This window comes from Leptidea sinapis, chromosome 24 (genome assembly GCF_905404315.1).
Source record: "Leptidea sinapis chromosome 24, ilLepSina1.1, whole genome shotgun sequence".
NCBI lineage: Eukaryota > Metazoa > Arthropoda > Insecta > Lepidoptera > Pieridae > Leptidea > Leptidea sinapis.
In genome coordinates this window covers 13,111,702-13,117,169 of record NC_066288.1, presented here as the reverse complement: position 1 = coordinate 13,117,169, position 5,468 = coordinate 13,111,702, and the positions used below count along the sequence as shown (strand labels likewise).

The following is a 5,468-nucleotide window of genomic DNA, read 5'->3' as shown; positions in this document are numbered from 1 at the left end:
CACCCATCTACGATCAACAGTTACTTTTGCATCGCGATTTTAATATCGGCAATACAACGTTTGCTGGGTCAGCTAGTATATATTATATATGTAATCATAATACCTATCCTACAGTATGTCGTAATATTTATGTTCAAATTCAAAGGTACAAGCACCAAATTCAAAAGTTTGGGAGTAAGTTTAGATAATAATTTTTTAACCATTTGTTACCACCGGAAACACCGCACAAGGAAGTTCATTCCACAGCTTTGTAGTACGTGGAAGAAAGCTCCTTGTAAACATGGCGTGTCATGCGAAGGTGGAATTCGGCGGCAGGAATTTAAAGTAAATAAAAAACGCATATTAGGTATCTGTTTAATTTCCATTTACATAACTTTCAGGTTTACAAACAGTTTTAGATTCACATTTAAAATGAGTATCCATGGATTATATTATTATATTGTGTTAAATGTCATCCACGATATATTGATGATCCTGTAAAGATATTGTACCTGGAAGTTGAAAAAATAGAATTATTGTAACTGTTTGCGTATCGGTATGGTTGACTATTTAATACATTGGATAACGGAAGCGACACGACATGTATATATGTAGTCCCTTTCAGATCGGATGCCAACTATATCTATAAAACTTTTACTGGCACCTCAAATGAGGACCTCAAGAAGAAGAAGGTTTTTATTTTATTATTTATTAGTTAAGTATTCCTAAAAACGCATGTAAGACGCCAAATGGCCCTTCAGTCCCAGGATGGTGCTTCCCAGTATAGGCAGCTAAATAGACAGATCTCTAAGTCATTGACTCGCGATATACGCCGCCATAACACAGATTGTGTGAAGGCGGTCATAGAGCGTAACATAGGCTCCAAAGTATTCGCACGAGATTTGTCTATTAGGCAGAGTCAACTGACGAAGCAGACCGATGACGGCAAGGTCGTTTCGTCTAAACCCGACCTTTTGAGGGAGGGCGAGAAGTTCTACGGAGAGTTATGTACACGACCGCACGGGCACCTGTTACCAACAAGGCTGAAGTAAGAAGAGCCAAATTAACCCGACACTATACCGAAGATATCTCAGCTGTAGATTCCGAAAAGGCTTTAGAACCATAGAACATGCGCTGCGGCAGGTTATACAGAAAACGGAGGAGTATAACCAGCCACTATGCTTGGTGTTCGTGGACTATGAGAAAGCCTTTGATGCAGAGATCTGGGCGGTGCTTTAGTCTCTTCAGAGGTGTCACATTGATTATCGATATATCGAAGCGTTGAAAACTTTGTATGAAAACGCCACCATGTCATTCCATCTCCAGGATCAGAAATGAGGAGATCCGTAGGAGAACCAAAGTCACCGACAGAGCCTAGATGGTTGCGAAACTGAAGTGTCAGTGGGCAGGGCACATAGCTCGACGGACAGATGGACATCGGTGCGAGGTATCGGAAGACGTGGTGTTTGTAGGATGGACAAGATCCCGATCCCCACAAGATGGACTGACGATCTGGTCACGATTGCCGGAAATCGTTGGATGAGGGCAGCGCAGGGTCTATTATCATGGCGATCTTTCGAGGAGGCCTTTGTCCAGCAAGGGACGTCTTCCGGCTGATATGATGAAGCATTCCTACCAAGATATATTGTAGGTTTAGTATTAGAAGAATGTGAAAGAACACCACATTGTGTAGTCTTCCGATATCGACACAACATTGCTCTTGGTGACGATAAGGATGAAGTAAGTATGAAACTATCAATCCTACGATATCGTTTGGTTCTGTTATCGCCTACTATAAAAACGCTAAAAACGAAACATTCAATTTTACGTACCTAGGTATGTCTAACGGGCGCAGAATTTTGTGATCTGGATTTTATTACATGGCCCTACATCTTATATACCAATACTGACATACCTACTTATAAAATACAAACAAGATCACACCAGTGAGAGGCTCCTTTGCACAGGATGCCGGCTAGATTATGGGTACCACAACGGCGCCTATTTCTGTCGTGAAGCAGTAATGTGTAAGCATTATAGTGTTACGGTCCGAAGGGCGCCGTAGCTAGTGAAATTACTGGGCAAATGAGACTTGACATCTTATGTCTCAAGGTGACGAGCGCAGTTGTAAGTAGTGCCGCTCTGAATTTTTGTGTTTTTCGAGAATCCTGAGCGGCACTGCATTGTAATGGGCAGGACGTATCAATTACCATCAGCTGAATTTCCTGTTCGTCTCGACCCTTATTTTCATTTAAAAAAAGCTTTGTTTTTGTATTTAAAGTAAATAACAACAAAATTTAATGTTTGTGACTTTTTTAATGTTATAGTGAAGTACTCACGTTTCTTAAATCCAAACAATTGTTTACTATCCTCCGGTGTGTAATCGGCGAATTTATTAATATCATAGGTCGCTGTATTGGAAGCGTTCGCTTTGTTTATTTTCTCTAATCTTCTCACAAATGCGTCATAGTGAATCTTTCTGTCTTCGTCATTTGCGTACTTTCTGTCGTAATCTTTGATAAACTTCTCAAATAATTGTGGCGCATCTTCTAATTTGTAATGTGGCTTTTCAGATAAACTTCGTCCAGTTGCCATTTTAACACTGCAAAATAAACAATCAATAAGCAAAGAGAATACAAACGCTGCGTGCATATGATGCGCGTTATTAATGTGAAGTCTGAACTGACAAGTGACAAGTGATAATGTCAATTGTCACAGAATGAATGCAGCCTCGCATAGTCAGAGTCTGCCAAGGTTAATGCTGCCAGACGGTTAATCGATTTCTATGCAACTATAAGATGCTTTTGTGCGTAACATACGCTTCGTGTTATTTTAGATTGAAATTAATAATATACAATATACTTAAGTCATAAAGTCATCACGACTTTCATATATCTTGTAGTATTGTAACCCGGCATTTTAGTTTCAATTATTAGAATAACGAATAATCTCCTTCCTAATGAGAAAAAAAAACCAAATGTATTAAATTTTCCCTGTCTAATGTTAGACAGGTTGACACAAATATTGTAGTAAAAGACGATTAGTTGAAACCTGTAGATACAACCGTATTTTTAGGGATTACAAACTTCAGTGAGGTCCTCATATTATTAATTTGGCGAAAATTCGGCAACTTACGGATAAAAATGCCGCGAGGCTGGTCTACTTTAGCTATTTTCATAGTCTGATGACATACGGTATTTTACTTTGGGGACATGCTGCCGATGTTAACAACATTTTCACACTGCAGAAGCGAGCTATTCGTGCCATCTATAAATTAGGACCAAGAGTGTGACTAAGGGAAAAAATTAAAGAAATAAAAGTTTTGACTTCGACATCGCAATACATATATGAAAACCTTGTGTATGTAAAACACTTATAATGTCAATACTAGTAATAGGGATAGGCTTGCTGTTCATGTAGGTCGATTTCAAAAAGTCACAAATTCATTCAGAGGTATACGCTTTTATAGGTCCCTATTGACTGTCAGAACTTACCTTTAAATGAATATAAATCAGTGCTAAAGAAAAAGTTGTATACAAAAGGGCACTATAAAATATCTGAATATCTGGATCTAAAGAACCCTTGGGAATGAGCTGCTGGGCTGTTACATGTCTGTATCAGTTTGATAAATGTCATTATAGTCATATAATCTAAATATTAATATTGTTTCTGCTTTTTAATCAATTTTAATAAGAATAATAATAATAATTATGATTTATGTAAATTGAAACAAAATTGTGTTGCATAATATGTAGATGAACATTGTTTTCTTATTCGGTAGATTTCTCGTGACAGGCATCGTCATGCTCGCTTAAATGCCTCTGCTTGTGGCGGCGACGTGGGGCAACGACCCGCCCCTTGTCTAAAATATGGTCGAGGGAGGCGATGGCTGGTCCGTGCGTCATGCTCGTGAACGGGTGCTTCTCGTGATGGCTGGATGATCTTGTTACCGGGAGGTCTGCTTGATGTGTTTTTTTATTATTATTATTTCCTTTAAAGTTAAAATTATTATGTATTTTATTTTATGAAATGCTCACATAGTACCTCTATTTATTTACGGTATGTGTGGATTGATGCATCTACTATACTCAATAACTCTTGTGTATATAAGTATTAATTTACTTTTTTTCTTTTTTTGACTTACTCGTGTAAGCCTTTCAGTTTTTGCCATTTGAGTATTTCTGTTGCGTCAATTTGCATATATTGTAATTGAAATGATTTGTAAAACAATTAAAATGTACATCTTGACTTAAAAGAGTGGCAATGAGTTTCTTGCTACTTCTTCTCATTAGCTCAACCCTTTATGAAGTAGCGGTAAATTCAATAAGAAACAATATTTTTATTTATTTTTTTGACATTCATAAGTGTCATTTCCGTGACCTACATGAATAAAGTGTATTTTGAATTTGAATTTGAATTTAGCAAAGTTTAACTTTTAAAGATGCGTATGCGTATTTCAAATTATTGTTTTGCTAATAGTACTTCAGTTTTAGATTTAGGAGGACAAGTTATCCTTCGGGTGACCAGATGATAGGGACACAATGCCCTATTGCAACACCAGGGGAATCACACTCATATTGCCATCCATTCTGACAGCTGAACACGTTTTATTTTAAATAGAGATCCCATGTCACATTAACCTGAAAGTTGACTCTACACTTTGGTTGCACGAACCAGCAATGAATAAAATTGTAATCCTTGCTTAGTAATATTATAAATGTGAATGTAAGTTTGTTTGTTATGCTTTTACGCCGGAGCCACTGTACCGATTTTGATAAAATTAAGTACAGCGATAGACTAGTGCTTGAGAAAGGACATAGGCTACATTTTATCCCGGACAATTCCATAGTTTCCGTGGGATTTGTGAAAAACTGAAAGTCACATAGATGAGCTATATCTATACCAATAGTAGGTTTAGTTTGCCATAGCAATCTTCCTCGAAATAAGATTCATATAATATTATGTTGGTAACGGGAGCGAAAACGGGAACCGGAACTGGAATAGGACAATATGAGATAATATTCAATACCAAACTTGCTTATTCTATCTACGCGGACAAAATCGCGGGCATCAGCTTGTAATAAAAAAATTTTTTTTGTATTTTCTTCAATATTTCCTAATTCTGAATTTTAATTTCCTTACTGCTCCCGAGTATGTAAATGGGTAGACAATTTAAAATAACATTATAAAATCATTAAGGTATAAACATATTTTGACTTCAGTGCGGCTAAGAGTTCAACAAATAAATTATAATAATTCCATTTTGCAAAAGAGAAAGGGTCTAATCGCGTCAGCCATTTATCCAAACAAGTTAGGGTTATGCTTTCATCTGCAGTAAGGATCGGATTAAGTGAACTTTTAAAACCCTCATATGTTCCGTAATTAGTTTGTTTGAGAGTATATTAATTTCTCTTTACAAGTAAAATACTAATACAAATATATTCAAATTCAAATATTTTTATTCAAAATAGGATTTGAAATGACTTACG

General features: G+C 36.7%; 1 long non-coding RNA gene across 1 annotated transcript; it reads right to left on the bottom strand.

Annotated features, from left to right (window-relative positions):
- Positions 1 to 340: 340 nt before the first annotated feature.
- LOC126971755 (uncharacterized) lies at positions 341 to 2,648 on the bottom strand. Its single transcript, XR_007730985.1, has 2 exons — positions 2,319 to 2,648; positions 341 to 491 (listed from the first exon to the last, which is right to left on the bottom strand). It is a non-coding gene; the product is annotated as an uncharacterized LOC126971755 (long non-coding RNA).
- Positions 2,649 to 5,468: the final 2,820 nt, after the last annotated feature.